The following is an 18,435-nucleotide window of genomic DNA, read 5'->3' on the forward strand; positions in this document are numbered from 1 at the left end:
AGTGGGACGGGCAACACCCAAGGGTGGTGATGGTGAAATCTGACACGCTGATTTATAGATATGAGTGAGAGTGCAACAGCGTCAGGCTGTTGTTTAATTGGTCTGTGGGGCAATCTTTGCAACATGGGACTGGGCCCGAAATGCTAGTGAGGCAGGTTTTGTGGAAGGAGCTGACTTTCATTGCATGGATAATCGTTCTGTCTAACTTTCTTAATACTGAAATCTGCTGCCATGCGCTTCCAACTATGTGTGGTTAGCCAGGCCGGTTCAGCGGGCACTAATGGTGAGCAGAGTCTTGCAGCTTATAGCTAGCTTTAGTCTTGTTTATAGGTTAACAACAAAGATTAACAGAGCACAGCCACTACTCATTGAACCTTTGCTGATAGGTGCAAAATTGTGCCATAATGGAATAAATTGTGTTGCAATTATGCACAAATGGTATTTTGAGCTTTGCACAGCAATTGTGTTTTTCAGAAATTGCATTTTCTTTCCGTTGCCAGGGAGTAACGCTCAGTAATATTTAACACCGCGTTTAATATTACACTACAAAACATTTTCAGGAACACAGCAGAATGAAAATACGTGTGCATAAGAGCCGAAGGCAGAAGTAACACTTCTGTAATTCTCCTGCACGGTGAATTATTCTCCATTGTGTCCTAAAAATTCTTCGAGGTGAGAATAGCACCAAATTATGGGTCTAAACTGATCATTGAAATTTTTGCACTAAACTGCAAAGAGCAATAAAATGCAAGCTGAATAGACACTGAAGAAATACAGTCATTGGTAGCTTCCTCAGCATTGGAAGATTACAACCTTGCAAATTTGTGGTTTACTTTAGGCAACAATCAGGTGTGTCTTATGTTAATACGGCTTTGTCAAGATAAACTCTCAAGGGGTGATTGGGATAAATATGGTTTTCTATTAATCCAGTTGCTTTGGGAATTGTTAAAATAATGATTTCATCAGGCGTTATTGGCAATGCAAGGGGAGAGGATGCTTTTAAGTCATTCGCCTCCTCCAGCTCATTTGAAATTTAAGAGATTTTTAGCTGAAAGATATTGCAGCTGCAGACCTGAAGCTTTGAACTATGCAGTTTCACTTCTAATCCCATGCTGATACATGCACAAGCACACATTGATAGCAACACACAGGTGCATCTTTTATTGACCTACATAAGTATGTTTACTGCATATAAGTGGTGTTTAATTGTACACAAACAGTGGCCATTAACTGGAGATTCGCTCGAGCCGTGGAAATCAAAGTTTCGGCAGTCATGGCAGCATCCGTGAAGAGAGGAGCAGGGTTGGTGTCTCGACTCTTTCTTCACAATTCCCGCCACCGAGTTTGAACCAGTTTGGTCAAATGAAGGAGACGTTTCTCTACTTTGTTTTTAGAATGCTGAGGCCTGAGGCATCCCTGATGTTAGGCGTGGCTTGAAGCTGCACACATTATCCATTTCATTTCGGAACGGGCGAGGTGTCAAAACAAAGCCGGCGAAAGACGCTCTGGTACTCCTCCAACCAAGAAGAAGCAAGAGGAAAAATGGCTGAAAATGGAAAAGAGCAAACTCACTCCTTCTACTTTGCTGTTTTAGTCAGCTGCATTGCTGTTTTTGTCTCAGAATGGTACATGTAAATATTAAACAGCTAAGTGTACTGAAAGACAAGAAATGCACACAGGCTAAAACTGCGGTTGCTAGGTTAGGAGGTGTATGCTTATAGTATATAACTGTGCAAATAAATAAATGAGTGCGTAAAGATGGCCAGAAACGTTATCCTTCACCAACCGCTTTTCTGAAACAAAACATGATAGCAGAGTTTGATTGCGACAAAATCTGGAAATGAAGAAGGAAATGCTGACAGAAAAATACAATCCCAGCAGACATTGTGAAAAATAAGGTAAATTGTCAGGTTATGATGATCCTCTGAGGTCCTCAGAGTCTGACCCAAGTAACCAATGCAATAATTGAGTAGACACTATGTCCCTAGCAGTGAGGAAACAACGTACGCTCTTGGTGTTTTTATTGGTCACAGAGGAGTCCGGTAAAGAGTTCAACAAAAAGGTTTATTGTCAAAGTAAACTCTGTACAAGCACAACTCCAAGCCCAGCCAGGATTGCGCACAACAACACGGCTCCTACCCAGGCTGACTTTTACTTCCCAAGTCCAATATCTCGCTGATGGATCCCTGCCCCAAAGCTGGGGAGCTTGAACTTCACAAGGCTCACAGGGAGATGAATCGGTTCATCCCCTATTTTCAGAGATGGATGTCGGTCATAAGACCATAAGACATCGGAGCAGAATTAGGCCATTCGGCCCATCAAGTCTGCTCCGCCATTCAATCAAGGTTGATAGTTTCGCATCCCCCTTTTCCAGCCTCCTCTCTATAACCCCTGATCCCCTTATTAATGTCAGTTGGATAGCAATGTAGGCTTGGGTGAAATTTAAAAGAAGGGTCATTTGTTGCATGTTCGAGGCACGGTTGGACTTCAATAGATTTTGGAAAAATAGATGATCATTCCTTGGAGGAATATATCATAGACTTTAATAGCTTGTATCAAGAATTGATTAAAATCCGTGTGGACATTGCTGGGTCAGTACTTCCGCTTTAATTGTTGGATGACACTAAAATGTCTCCTACGGGTTATCTCATCATTCTACGAGTGTTTGGTTCTTGGAGAGATCTGTTCCTTCTGGATCAGATGTCTTCAGCCAAGAAAAACATTCCTGGGGAATTAATCATTGACATCAGCCCTTTAATGACACAAATAGCCCATTTTTCAGTGACACAAACACTCAAGGTCTCAAAATTGTCCACATACTGGATGTCGGTGAGAATACCATGGAAGGATTAAAGCAAAGCAGAATTAAGAGGCAGTTTGGACTGTGAAAGTAGAAGTCAGAGCTGGAACAGCAATAATAAACAAATGAATCGCAGGAATGCACAAGGAAAGGTTATCAGGCGCTTCAGGTGCGATTCAACGTCTCGTGCCCAAAACAGAGAGGTCCTCGAAATTACACAAAGAATTCTGAGGAAGAGGATGAAAGTGGGAATGAAACTGGAAAAAAAAATTATACTCCTCCTAATGAGTTTTAATTCCATGCTGAATGTGTTGGTCACAGACTCTAAATTGTGGAATGCTAGATATTGCTTGCGTATCAACAATTCATGGAGCAGGCTGGTTAACACTTGATTCACTAAGTTGTGAGGCTCAATATAAGATTAGGGAAAGCACTACTTCCCTCGTTGGATGTTGGCAACACACACTGCGATAGTAAAGAGGTTGTAGTTCCAAGTAAAACAGCTGGAGTCAACTATTTCCGAAACATTGATGTAGTCACAGTGAGATACCTCAGAGAGATGACCTTAGTTCTGGAGATCAAGATGTAGAATCAGTTTGGGTAGAGATGACAAAAAAAGACGAGGAGCAGCTTTGGAGAGTGGTTTATCGGCCATCTAAAAGTAACCACACTGTAGGATGGGGTGGACAGGAAGAAATAGTGGGGGCTTGTGAGAAAAGTACAGTGATAATCATAGGTGATTTAAATCTACATATAGATTAGACAAATCATATTCGCAAAGGCAGCTCGGATGATGGGTTCATAGAGTATTTTCTTATAGTTTCTTAGATCAATACGTTGTGGAACCAACCAGATCGCAGGGTATACTAGATCTGGTAATGTGTAATGAGACAGGATTAATTAATGACTTTATAACAAAAGGGCCCGAGGTAGTAGTAAACATAAATAATATGAATGAATCTCACACTGAGTATAAGGGGCAGAGGGGGTGTACTAAACAGTGGTGTTTAAACTTAAAGGAGAGCAATCATGAGGGCATGAAGACAGAGCTGGGTAAAGTGAACTGGGAGATTAGATTATGTACAGCTGTAGTTGTGAACATTTAGGGAGATATTTCCGAGTACACCTGGAAGGAGAAGGGCAGCGGATGCCGTGAAAGACCACTGTAATAGACGGCACAGGTTGGAAATAATTATCTCCCCGTACCCTCGCGGAGTACGAGTTCCCCAGCGAGGGACGGGGTCTCTATTAACCTTGTACAAAAGGCCGGCCATGAAGGCCACCAACCAGAATGAGCCCAGTAGGGATCTACCGGGCAGTGTATTATACCGTGTTGTAAATAAAACTACGTTTCTTTATTTTACTCGGTGTGGACATCCCCGTGTCCTTACTACAACTGCCACCGGCAAGTTCCCCTCCAGTCACACTCATCCTGATTTGGAACTATAGGTGCGATTCAGTAGCGGTTGTTTCGCTCGAGCAAGTGTGCAACGGGACCGGTGAATAACGGGAGAGGCCAAAACGAGAACCGTGCCGGGTGACAAACTATTTGCAATGCAACCGACCCGCTCGTTGGCGAAATAGGGATCCCGTCGTTAGGTCCTGTTAGATGAATCAGAAAGGTTAACATGCAAGTACAGCAAGTGATTCAGGAGGCAAAGGAATGTTGCTTATTGCAAGTAGGGATGTTTTGCTACAGTTGTACAAGGCATTGGTGAGACCACATCTAGAACACTGTGTGCAGTTTGGTTCTCCGTATTTAAGCAAGGTTTCGCTCTACTGATATCTTGTGGGTGGGGGGGGGGGGGGGGTGTAGTGGGAGGTTATCTTATGAGAAACTTTGGACAAGTTGGACCTGTATCTACTGGTTTAGAAGATTGAACGGTGGTCTTATTGAAGCATATGAGATTCCACAGGGATTTGACAGGGTGAGTACTGGAAGGATATTTCCCCTTGTGCGAGAGACTAGAAGTTGGGGTCACTGATTAAAAATTAGGGGTCTCCCATTTAAGATGGCGATGAGAAGAAATTATTTTTCTTTGGGGGTTGTGAATCTTTGGAACTCCCTCCCCAAAAGAGCGGCAGAGGCAGTGCCTCACTGAATATTTTTAAGACAGAGATCGATAAGATTCTTGACTAACAAGGGGTCAAAGGTTATTGAGGGTAGGTGGAATGTCGATTTGAGACCACAACCAGATCAGACATAATCCTATTGAATGACAGAGCAGGCTCAAGGGGCAAACCGGCCTACTCTTGCTCTTAACTTGTATACTCATATACCAATGAATAAACCTTCTATTAAAAGGGCACAAGTGAAACTTGAGATGGAGCATGCTAAGGCAATTATTTTAAAGGGTCAGTGGATCTGCAGTTTACCCAGTGTTGGCATTGTGTCTTCCCAGCAGTACCTGATGTTTCTCATCAGAGTGTTAAATGATTTTTAATGGCATCAGGAGATGAGAATAGGAGTACAACGCAAGCTGTCGGGCAGCACGGTGTGTGGTTAGAACTGCTGCCTCACGGCGCCGAGGTCGCAGGTTCGATCCCGGCTCGGGTCACTGTCCGTGTGGAGTTTGCATATTCTCCCCGTGTTTGTGTGGGTTTCGCCCCCACAACCCAAAGATATGCAGGCTAGATGGATTGGCCACACTAAAGCACCCCTTAATTGGAAAAAATGATTTGGGTACTCTAAATGTATTTTAAAAATCAAGCTGTCTGAAAATTATATAGACAGTTGTTTATCCTATCTGTCAAAGGATAAAATTCCTGTGAAAAGATCCACTATGGTAGACGAAGAGTAAATTAGGCTAATAGAAGATATTATTGAGAACGTAATGCCTGTCTCTAAAACACAAATTTTGATGACGCCACCAGTGATTATATGTGTTCCATTGGCATGGTGACTTGAATGTTCCGTTTAAATAAATTTTCCAATTAAAGGGCAATTTAGCGTGGCCAATCCCACCTACCCCTGCACATCTTTGAGGTTGTGGCCGGGAGAGACCCATGCAGACCAATTGGTGAGAAATGTGTAAACTCCACATAGACATTGCCCAGGGGAGTGTTGAAGGGAGTGTTTATTCTGTGGTATCAAGTAAGCAGCAATCAGTTTTGTTAGACAGGCGGCTTGTCCTACAGGTCTTGAAGTTAGGACCGATAGGTTAAAGGGAAACTGGTTGCTAGGGGGCTTTGAAGAGCAACCGGGTTGGGTGTGTGTGTGTGGTGTTGTGGGGGGGTGGGGGGGGGGGGGGGGGGGGAGGGGGGGGGGGGGGGGCGGGGGGGATGGGGGGGGGGGTGAATACACGTATTAAAGTGGACTATCCCACAGCTGAAAAATAATCTTGAAATTCATGAAAGTTGGATCAATCAATGTGAAACCACATTTCTCCCGGGTGGTATTTTCAAAGGAAAACAACGCAAACTGGGGTGGCACGGCCGCACAGTGGTTAGCACTATTGCTTCACAGCATCGGGGTCCCAGCTTCAATTCCCGGCTTGGGCCCCTGTCTGTGGAGTCTGCATGTTCTCCCCGTGCCTGCGTGGGGTTCCTCCGGGTGCTCCGGTTTCCTCCCACAGTCCAAAGATGTGCAGGTTAGGTGGATTGGCCATGCTAAATTAGTGTCCAAAAAGGGTTAGGTGGGGTTGCTGGGTTACGGGGATAAGGTGGAGGCGTGGGCTTGGGTAGGGTGCACTTTCCAAGGGCCGGTGCAGACTCGATGGGCCAAATGGATTCCTTCTGCACTGTAAATTCTATGATTCTGTAAACAAGTGCATTTACGAGCCGAATGATGTTTCGAGGGTGTGGTATGTTTCAGTGAGATCTGTGTTGCAGAGGGTTCAGAGTGTCCTGGTACATGAATCACAAAGACAAATATTTTGATTTTGACATTTCAGAGAAGATGAGTTGTGTCCAACTCAAAACAAATGGCACAATATTTTTTTGGCATCATTTAATGGAAGGCTTTCAAGCATCTCCATGTTGCATGTTGATTTCTTCAGGGGGGTGGTACAATGGAATCTTTAGAAATGTGTTTTTAATAAAGAATCAAGTCAAATTTAAAATTGAGAGTGTGGCCTGGGGTGCTGTTCAACATATTTGTTTTGATATTAAGCATGTTTGGACTTCAGTAACTTTAAATCAACAATCCAATTCATGTGTCACTTGCATCCTGGTTAAGTGTCTTCCGTCATCAAAGAAATATGAAGCCTGTTGAACTAGTTGGGTAATCAGACTAGACCAGAAACTAGTTTTGATGGCCAAGGGTAAAGTGCTGTGATGAAACACCTAAAGTCAAGAACGTTGTCATGGCAAACAAAATATTTTAAAAATTAAATCTGGAGACATGCCTACTTTTTTAAAAATAAATTTAGAATATCCAATTCATTTTTTCCAATTAAGGGGCAATTTAACGTGGCCAATCTTTGGGTTGTGGGGGTGCAACCCACGCAGACACGGGGAGAATGTGCAAACTCCTCACAGACAGTGACCCAGGGCCGGGATTCGAACCCGGGTCCTCAGCGCCGTAGGCAGCAATGCTAACCACTGTGCCACCGTGCCGCCTAGACATGCCCACTTAAGTTACAATCTTCGGTGAACCAAATAATACAAAGCTAGTTATTTTAGTGATGCTTCCCATCTTAATCACCCTAATGGATGTGGAATGCAACTGGTTTCATGATATTTCTTATGAGTGAAAATGGGAAATGAACAAAAAAGAAAGAACAAAGAAAAGTACAGCACAAGAACAGGCCCTTCAGCCCTCCAAGCCTGCGCCGACTACGCTGCCCGTCTAAACTAAAATCTTCTGCACTACCGGGGTCCGTATCCCTCTATTCCCATCCTATTCATGTATTTGTCAAGATGCCCCTTAAACGTCACAATCGTCCCTGCTTCCACCACCTCCTCCGGCAGCGAGTTCCAGGCACCCACTACCCTCTGTGTAAAAAATGTACCTCGTACATCTCCTCTAAACCTTGCCCCTCGCACCTTAAACCTATGCCCCCTAGTAATTCACCCCTCTACCCTGGAAAAAAGTCTCTGACTATCCACTCTGTCTATGCCCCTCATAATTTTGTAGACCTCTATCAGGTCGCCCCTCAACCTCCATCATTCCAGTGAGAACAAACCAGGTTTACTTAACCTCTCCTCATAGCTAATGCCCTCCATACCAGGCAACATCCTGGTAAATCTCTTCTGCACCCTCTCTAAAGCCTCCACATCCTTCTGGTAGTGTGGCAACCTGAATTGAAGACTATACTCCAAGTGTGGCCTAACTAAGGTTCTATACAGCTGCAACATGACTCGCCAATTCTTATACTCAGTGCCCCGGCCAATGAAGGTAAGCATACCGTATGCCTTCTTGACTACCTTCTCCACCTGTGGGCCTGTACACCGAGATCTCTCTGACTGTCAATACTCTTGAGGGTTCTACCATTCACTGTATGTGGGGCGCGATTCTCCTTTACCCGGCGGGGCGGGCCGTATCGTCGCCGAGGAGTATTTAAAAAATGTCATATTTTTAAATTTTTTACATTTGAGGGACACCTTCAGGGGATAGGCCGGCGCCGGCGGGGTTGGCGCCACACCACCTGGTGTGGAAGGGCTTGGCGCCGCGCCAACCAGCGCCAAAGGTGCAGGTTGGCACATGCGCGGGAGTGCCAGCGTGTGCTGGCGTCATCCCAGCACATGCGCAGGGGGGTTGTTCTTCGTGCCGGCCATGGTGGAGGTTGATAGCAGCCAGTGCGGGGGGGAAAGAGTTCCCCCATGTCATAGGCCCGCATGCGGTTAAGTGGGGCCCGATCGTGGGCCAGGCCACCGTGGGGGCACCCCCCCGGGGCCAGATCCCCCCCCCCCCCCCCCCCCCCCCCCCCCCCCCCCCCCGAGGACTCTGCAGGCCGCCCACAGAGCCAGGTCCCGCCGGTACGGACCTGGTTTGATTTACGCCGGTGGGACCTGCCGAAAACGGGCGGCCGCTCAGCCCATCGCGGTGCAGAGAGTCGCCGGGGCGGGGGGGGGGGGGGGCTGCTGCCCGCGGCCGCCGACCAGCACGGCGCGATTCCCGCCCCCGCCAAAACCCCAGCACCAGAGAATTCGGCAGCCGGCATCGGGGCGGCAGGGCAGGATTCACGCCGCCCCCCCCCGGCGATTCTCCGACCCGGCAGGGGGTTCGGAGAATCCCGTCCATAAATGTCCTTCGGCTTGGGAAGCTATGACAATAAAAAGGGTTGTGTTAAATATTGTAACCAATGTCCTTCTGGAAAGCATGTCCCATGATACGTGGCGACATCACCAGAGGCATTTGCGAGATTTTCTCTGAGTACTGTGAGCGACCTCTGCAATGAACTCTGACAACTGGTAAAATATCCTACGGCGTGGCAACCTGGTTATCCTTTGTCTCTACTGTGAAGTAAAGGAAAACCCCTTAAAATATAACAGGTTGTTGGAAGTATTTTAGCTCAAGTGGAGGTAGTGGATGTGGGATTCTATGTGCTGACTATTCTAAGTGAGATTATGTACAGCGAGTGTACTGAAGACACATATATTACTCATTTGGATCTGGCTTCGATATCCCCTGAAGTACAACAGTGCTGATCACTCTCGGAAGCAGCTTGTGTTTCTTGCATGCAAGAGAATGTCCATTCTGCACAATATTTTACTATACTGTAGTGCAAGTTAAGATGTAACGCGGAAATCTCCAGCCCCCCTGCCCCCACAGCAGCTTTTTCCCATGGCAGAGGTGGCGCCTCAACGCGATCTTCTGGTCCTGCTGGAGCCGATGCCGATTTACAGTCCTTGTCCGTGCGGGGTTGACTCTGTCAGGGCCAGAAAATCCCGCCAGCGGGACGTGCTGAAGAATTCCCCCCCGTAAATGACCAAAACTGGAGGGAGTCCCAAAATCTGCAATCAAACTAATAGTGGGACTAATCGCAATTGTCGTTATTTAAGTGCAACAGTAACTTGTACTTATAAAGCACCTTCAATCTTCTGAAGCATCCCAACGCTCCTCAGTGAAAATGCTGCAGCAACTTCTGGCACAATCTATCCTGGAAATCAAAGTTGCTGTCAAAGCACCATGACTAGTTTGCAGAAACATCCTCTCATTGCCTGGGCGGTGGAAAGTTCCTGTACTTTGCATGCTGATTAAAAGGCCACCTTGCCAGAATTATAAGCTCCCCCACCAAGTGAAGATCCCCGCCAGCAAGAAATTAGTAACTTCACTTTTAAAACTGTACACAGGTGGCGTGCACCTGGTAAGCTTGACTACTTCCATGACTTTGATGTGAATAGAAGCTGATCCCATCTTCTTGGAGGCCGCACACAACTTGACTCATATCGCATGACGGTAGGAGAAACTGCACAAAGGGTAAGGGAGGTTGGTGAAGAGTGGAAGAGGGGTAGGAAGGAAGGGTGAAGTGAGACTGGACATGGGAGGCAGGCAAAACTATAACTATTGCTCTTCTGTGCTTTGTCCCTCCCTGCTTAACAACAGAGTCAGCCGTTGTGTCACTGCTCTAGCTGCTGCTGCTGTTTTCCCCGCTAGGCCCCCCCCCCCGCAACAGTATCCAAAGCAGTACACTTGTTAGAGAGGGGTACAGTCACAGAGGATTCCTGCACTGACAGACTGCCTGCTCCTTCTCACGGGTCACCCATCTGTCTTCCTGCATCTTGGGTATAACCACATCTCTAAAACCCCTGTCTATGACGCTTTCCACCACCTGCATGCTCCTGAATGCATCCAACTGCTGCTCCAACCGATCCATGCAGTCTGTGAGGAGCTGCAAATGGATGCACCTCCTGCAGATGTCATTGTCCGGAATTCTGGAATCTTCACGGACATCCCACATCTCACAAGTGAAGCATTTTACTCCTCTAACTGCCATTTCTAGATATCATTAATAAATTAATTTTAAAATAAATACTTAATAAATTAAAATAAGTTATATTTAACTATATGCTTCCTAGCACTAGATTTCTATTCGAAATGTAAAATGCTAAATACAGTAATCTCCTGCCTCTGGTTTAAATACCCCTTTACTTATGAGTAAGTAATTAATTAATTAGGTTTAATTAGTTTCACAATGTTTTATTTTCAAATTGAGTGCAGATTCCCTGCCAGCCAACCAGGTCACAGCTTTCCTGTGATGTCACTTTTTCAGTTGTTTTCACCTGACATCAGGTCCTCTGTTTTCTTCCCGGCTGGAACTCCGCCCTCCGGCCCTGCAGCCTGAACTGGGCCTGGGAATTCCAGAGGTAGGTTTGTACACTCACCGGATGGAACTCCACCCTCCGACCCTGCTCCCTGAACTGGGCCTGAGAATTCCCGAGGTAGGTTTGTACACTCACCTGACATCAAGTCCTCTGTTTTCTTCCTGGCTGGAACTCCGCCCTCCGACCCTGCTCCCTGAACTGGACCTGAAAGTCCCTAAGGTAGGTTTATACACTCACAGGCTGGAACTCCACCCTCTGACTCCCAGTCAGCTGCACTCTTTGTAAACTCCTGGCTCCCCTCACACTCTTTGAGGAAATATAGGAAATGAAAGGAACACCTTGCTCCCTACTCACCGAACTCCATCAGTCACCAAACTCCCACTTTAGCACCCTAATGCAGCCAAAAGTCAGCACTCTAATGCAAAAGAAGTCAGCATTGTAAGATCACTTTTATACTGTCTGACTCTAGCCTCTGAAATTAACAAGTTGCAGTTGCAAGCAGAGCCTGAGTGAACTCCATTTAAAGCTTGTTTAAAACTCATCTTCTTCCAACCCAAACAGCAACTTTTAAATTAACTTTTAAGTTAATTTACTAAATAAAGGCTAGACTTTTGATAAAAATGAACACCGAATTAACCCTCAATTTCCCAGTCACCAAACTCCCATTTTAGCCCTCTAATGTAGCCCGAAGTCAGCACTCCAGTACAAACTACTAGAACCCAACTATTTGGTTAAACTGTGAGGAAATGTTACTGCACCATGGGAGTGATAACATTGACCAGTCATCAGTTTTCATTTTAAAACAAACTTTAATTTGAACACAAACTTAAGCACATTAACAACAAAAAAAGCTTTGCAGTTAACAGGTATAACATCTTAACTTGCTTCCTGAAACCTGCCTCTATATTCCAATTAAGCAACCCATATATTTCAAATACCACTTATGTCTTCTTCGGTGATCACTCGCTAATGAGTATGATTGTTCACCTAAGATACTCTATGTTCTGTGGGTTCTTGTATGGCTAATGATCACAATCCTCAAGCCGCATCTTCGACTGCACACTTGGCAGGTGTTTCCGGGAGGTGGGATTGGTCCTTGGACTCTAGATCGCTGGTGTTTCTTTCTCAGACTCCTTTACCGGGCCACCTCTTGCCATCAGATGGCCTCAAAGAATTGTGTCCCTTCAGTTAGGAGGTTCCTCCAAGTCAGTCTCTTCTGAGCAAGGGTCTTCCACTCATTGACGTCTATGTTGCATTTATTGGGATAACCCTTCAGGGTGTCTTTGAAGTGCTTCCTTTGTCCTCCTCTTGTTCGGAAGCCTTCATTGAGCTGGGCAAAGTCGGAGCTCGGGCTCCCTACGCACAATGCCAGCCAGGAAGCTGGTTTTAGATGGTCGTGGCCTCAATGCTGGTGGTCTTGGCTCCTTGAAGGACTTTGACATTAGTAGGTCTGTGCCCCCAGCTGATGCAGAGAATCCATCTCAGACAGCATTGATGATACCTCTACAGGGCCTTGGTGTGGTATCTGTATGTATACCAAGTTTCTGAGCGTATAGAAGAGTTGGTAGGATGGCTTGTACACAAGGATCTTGGTGCCAGCACAGACGTTGCGGTTGTCAAAAACTCTCATCCTTCTGTGTCCAAACGAGGCACTGGATTGGATAGATGTTGGATCTCCTCATTGATGTTAGTCTTACAGGAGAGGTGGCTCCCTGGGTATGGGAAATGTTCCACATTTGACCACGAATTTAAAAAGTTAACAACCAGGTTTTAGTTGCTTATCTTGGTGCAGAATCCTTGGAGAGAGAAACCTTTCTTAGGATCAAGTGAAAACCTTCTGCTCAGTTTAAAACCCTGGAAGTAACTCAATTTTTCCAGACACAACTGACCCCTCCCATTAGCTTCACCAGCTGCACACAAAGCACACAGCATTCTTTTGTCTCCTGATACAAGATGTGCCTTGATTTGTTTAGCCAGGCTCAACTGGCTAGTTGGCAACAATCAGCTCAATGGGGCGGCAGGGTAGCATGGTGGTTAGCATAAATGCTTCACAGCTCCAGGGTCCCAGGTTCGATTCCCGGCTGGGTCACTGTGTGTGTGGAGTCTGCACGTCCTCCCCCTGTGTGCGTGGGTTTCCTCCGGGTGCTCCGGTTTCCTCCCACAGTCCAAAGATGTGCGGGTTAGGTGGATTGGCCATGCTAAATTGCCCGTAGTGTCCTAATAAAAGTAAGGTTAAGGGGGGGGATTGTTGGGTTACGGGTATAGGGTGGATACGTGAGTTTGAGTAGGGTGATCATGGCTCGGCACAACATTGAGGGCCGAAGGGCCTGTTCTGTGCTGTACTGTTCTATTCTATAACTGTGACAACATTACATTAGCTTTCTTTCTGCAAAATGGCTTTTCACTATCAGCAAAACAGTTTCCCTGCAAAAATCACTGATTAACCTCAATTTCAATCACAGCTGTAGCAGACATACTTTCATATTGGTGCAAGTGTACGGGGGAAGGATCAGGGTTACAGAGGGGAGGAGAGTGGTTTAACTCAGTGGGTCAAGGGTGATGGGGAAGTTAGTGGGTAACAGGGTGGGGTAGGGGGTTAGAATGTGGTGGAGCAAGTTTAGTCAGTGAGTGTGATTCCTTAAATTAGGATGAGGATCTGTTTCGGGTCAGTGGAGTTCAAGGTAATCATAGTGTGCTGACTAATAATCATGAGGTAACTGGATGAGAACCATCCTCAATTGTGTTCTCCTCTCTGTGGTGAAACCCACTCAGCAACAGGTTTGCTCCCTCACTCGTGTGTCTCATAACATTGCGTTTCCAGCAAGGTGTGGAGCTGCGTCCATTCTGTGTTGCAGTCAGAGGTAGCGCAGAGGACATGGCCTGTGGAGTGCAGGAAACTTCCAACCTCAAACCTCCGTCCTCCTTGGCAAATGGTCGTGGCTGGCAAGAGTTCATGTGCTTAGTCTTTCTATGGTACCAAGGCAACAGCCCTATAGAGTCTCGAGGGGTAATGGAGGCAAACTGAACAGTATCAGACGGTGGGTTCTGGCACAAGGCTCTCATCTCAGGTTCCACAGGATGCTCTTAACCTACAAGGCATGGAGTGAAGCTGTCATGTCTAGGCAGAAGCTGAGCACAGGGCTTAGCTTTAGCTTAATGGTTCTGGGCTGGAGGCAAACCTGCAAAGGATATGCTCACTAGATTCATTACTTCAATTAGTTCACATATCCACTGAGGCCTGATAATTCAATATACCTGCTGTACTGCTGGTTCTCTTCCAGATGAGGAGAAGGAGGGTCTGTTGCATGTTGGCCCAGGGCCAGGTGGAGCAACAACCTGAGCAGCAAGAGGCAGAGGGGCTTCAAGAGGTGAGGATCAACTGCAATGGTGAGCAAAGCCCCAATCGTGGGTGTATCACAGGCAGTACAGCTATCTACAAATGAGCAAAAGTCAATGCTGGAGGTGCCTTCTGATGTCCCAGAGTGAGGCTGTACTCAGCTGCCAACTTCTCCACGATGACCTGTGGCTGCAAAGACAACGAGGGAATCCCAAGCCTGTGGCATTGAATGTCACTTCTGTGCCAGTGGCTCTTTCTAGGTTTTATTGGAGGTCTGTGCAGCATCTCCCGATCAGCTACACACACATGCACCCAGGATGCCTCAGATGCCTTGTCCAGGACAGTACATTGATTTGTCCAATTCTGCCGGAAAGCCAGGCTACAGGAGCATTGGGATTTACAGCAATCTTAGGTTCTAGCTCGTGTCGGGCACTAGCGAGGCCTAAAGAGGTCTGTGGCAATAGCCAGTCACATTCGTCAGTAGAAAAGGTTGCACTCTTTGACCATCCAGCTCATATGTGATCACAGAAGATAAATCCTGCATGTTTGTGCTTGGTTCCAAGGAAACTCTCACAAAAGCTACATTCTGACCCATTCCCAGATGCCACAGGTTTTTGAAGGATCTTGCCGGTTGTAGGGCTGGCTCCTCGGGGACAAGGGATACCCCCAGAAGACGTAGCAGATGGCTTTAATTCACTGTCTGCAGAGTGCTGCTGAGGAGAGCTACAATGCCACACATGCCTTCAATAGGCCCATGATTGAGCAGACGCTAGGCCCCATAAAGGTGAGGTTCAGATGTTTGAACCACTCAGGCGGGACTCTGCAATACTTAGCACAGAGGATGTCCTGGATCAGCGTATCTGCTGCACCTGGCAGAAGCTAGCACTACAAAGAGGAGATGCCTTGGCTGAAGGAGGCATGGAGGAGCAAGCTATCTCCTCTGACGATGGGGACGATGAAAGGGATGGAGCTAATGAGGGCATGATGTCGCAGAGCCACATGCAGAGACCACAGCAAGGGTTTGACGTGGCAAACAGGCCTCTGTCAATCTGAAAGCATGAATCTATGCATTGGAGGAGAAACTTGTACATTCATCCCACGAGTACTGCCTGACACATATATTTTTTAAATTCTCAGAAGGATTACTTCAGAACATAACTCAATTTACGTTCAGTGAATCCGCAATGAAGGCCCAGCACACTCTAAACTAAAAGCGATCCTCAATGATATTATTCATTGTGAAATAGTGCCCAGAGTATCGACTGAAATGTTGGATTAAAGCCTTAAACCACAAATTAGCACAGTGAATCTGAAGTACAATCAATTATCTAAATACTGTTCAAATTACTAGTCCACTCATTGTCAAAGCTATCGTGAGGCTATGCATTGAAAACAACGATGATGACCTAGATTCATTACTTGCCCGTCAGCAAATCCAATGCCTTATTGCACCAGGTTTTAGGGGGGCAGCCTCCATCTTATGCTGCTGCGTATGAACTATTCTCCATTGTTGTCAGTCTGCTGCCAGAAAATAAATCTGAGACCAAAAGCTGATGCAAGGGGGCAGTGATGAGATGTTGGAAAAGCCACCAAGTGGCAGATGGCATTCAACACCAGCAAATGTGAGGTGGTTACGTTTGATTTATTTTCTGAGGTTACCAAGAATGAGGGACTTCAGTTTTGTAGAAACATTGAAGTCGCTGGGGTTGTTATCCTTCGAGGGGGGTGAGTGGAGATTTGGAAGAAGGGTTCAAAATCACGACGGAGCAGATGGGAAGGGTAAAGAAACAAAGGGCACCAATTAGAAGTGGCTGGCAAAGGGAGAAACAGCGACATGAGGAAAACCTTTCTGTGCAGCGAGTGGGTGGGATCTCGAATTCACTGCCTAAGAGTGTGGTGGAGACAGATTAAATCACGGCCTTCAAAACAGATCTGGATAAACACATTGAGAGAAAATGTACAGGGAAAGGGCGGGGGCGATGGGACTAACTGACATGGAAGCGACAGGCCAAATGGTCTACTTCTGTACTGTAGCCATTCTATGAATGATGGAATACTTGACAATGTGAAAAAAACAAAGGGATTTAAGGGCTAAGGAAGGTCAACAAGACATTAAAAGCAGCACTTCGCCTGGATGAGGTCCTTAAAAAAGCAATGGAATACTCAATGTTATTGTAAGAAATGTAGAATATAAAATGGTCTTTTTAAAAGTATTTTATTCAAGGCTTCTTCATGTGGACAAACAAAAGCAGAACAACAACCAAACAACATGATAAACAGCCCTACCCGCCCCCCCCCCCCCCCCCCCCCCCGCCGCTCTCCCAATACCGCCCACTTCTCCCACCACTACCCTCAGCACCTCGGCATTATGCCCACCAACCCCAGCCAGAACCCTTCAGCCTTGGACATGCGCAGAACATGCGGATGTGATTTGCGGGCCTCCCCGCACACTGCCCAACTCCACCCCCTCAAAGAACTTAATCATCCTTGCTACTGGCATATGTGCCCTATGTATTACCTCAAACTGAATGAGGCTTAGCCTCGCACACGACAAGGACGCATTCGCCCTCCGCAGGGCCTCTGCCCACGACTCGGCCCCCACCTCCCCTCCCAGCTCCTCCTCCCACTTACGTTTTGTATCCCCCACCAGGGTCCCCCTCCCAATCCACCAACTCCTCGTGGACCTCGAACATCTTCGCCTCCTCTATCTCGTCCCTCAACTGAGGGACTGTTGAGGGTTTTGGCAAAGGAAGGGATCATGACTGGAACAGACTTGGAAGGCCGAAGGGCCTGTTCCTGTGCTGTATTGTTCTTTGTTCTTATAACCTGCTATAGAACACCTCAAACATACCATGCACCCCCTCTGGGTCCTTACCCTTACCATCCCTTACTCTGCTAATCACCCTCGCCGCCTCTTGTTTCCTCAACTGGTGTGCCAATATCCTGCCCGTCTTCTCCCCGTACTCATATACTGCCCCTCTGGCCCTCCGTAACTGCCCCACCACCTTCTCCGTAGACACTAACTCAAACACCATCTGGAGCCTCTGCCTCTCCTTCAACAGCCCTGCCTCCGGGGCCTACGAGTACCTCCTGTCTACCCTCAAAATCCCGTCTACTAGCCTTGCAATCTCCAGCCACTCTGCTTTCTCTTTATGTGCCCAAATTGAGATAAACTCTCCCTTGACCACTGCCTACAGTGTTCAGCCATGACGTCCCCCATGTCGTTTGGCTCCACGTACCCCTGAATGGCAGCCGGCACCCGCTCACACACCTCCTCATCCGCCAACAACGCCACATCCAACCTCCACTGCGGGCACTGTGGGCATTGACCCCCCCCCCCCCCCGGCCACGCGCAAATCCACCCAGTGCAGTGCGTAGTCGGAAACAATCGCCGAATATGCCAAGTCCACCACCCCACCAGCATTGCCTTGTCTAACACGAAAAAAATAATTCCGGGAGTACACCCGGTGCACATGGGAGAAGAAGGAAAATTCCTTCGCCCTCAGCCTTCAAACCTCCATGGTCCACCCCCCCCCCCCCCCCCCCCCACCCCCCCCCCCCCCCCCCCCCCCCCCCATGTGCTCCATGAACTCCTCCAGCTCCTTCATCACTGCCGACACCTTCACCGACTTCAGACTCCACTGGGCCAAGCTCAGTTCCAGGACCGTATTAAACCACACCCCTCGCATATTTAACCGATGCGAGTCCAAGTCAGGAATCTTCCCAAACACCTCACCTCATAAAATCTACATCATCCCAGTTTGAAGCATTAATGTTTGCCAAATCCACCAGCATCTTCCCCAGCTTTCCACTAACCATCACGGATCTCACCCCCCCCACCCCCGAATCTGCCACAATGTCCCCCACCTCGAATGCCACCCGCTTAATCACCAACACCACCACACCCCTCGTCTTCATGTCCAGTCGTGAATGAAACACATGCCCCACCATCCTTTTCTCAACCTCGTCTGGTCCCCTATCTTCAGGTGCGTCTCCTGCAAAAAGGCCACGTCGCCTTCAGAATCCTCAGGTGCGCAAACACATGTGAACTTTTGACGGGTGCATTCAGCCCCCTCATATTCCACGTGAC

The 18,435-nt window shown here is 47.1% G+C and overlaps 1 protein-coding gene across 9 annotated transcripts in view; it reads right to left on the bottom strand.

The window, feature by feature from the left end:
- Positions 1-18,435, bottom strand: part of slco4a1 (solute carrier organic anion transporter family, member 4A1) — a 210,971-nt gene that overhangs the window by 169,187 nt on the left and 23,349 nt on the right. The window lies entirely within an intron of this gene.

The sequence above is a fragment of the Scyliorhinus canicula genome, chromosome 7, assembly GCF_902713615.1.
Source record: "Scyliorhinus canicula chromosome 7, sScyCan1.1, whole genome shotgun sequence".
Taxonomy (NCBI): Eukaryota; Metazoa; Chordata; class Chondrichthyes; order Carcharhiniformes; family Scyliorhinidae; genus Scyliorhinus; species Scyliorhinus canicula.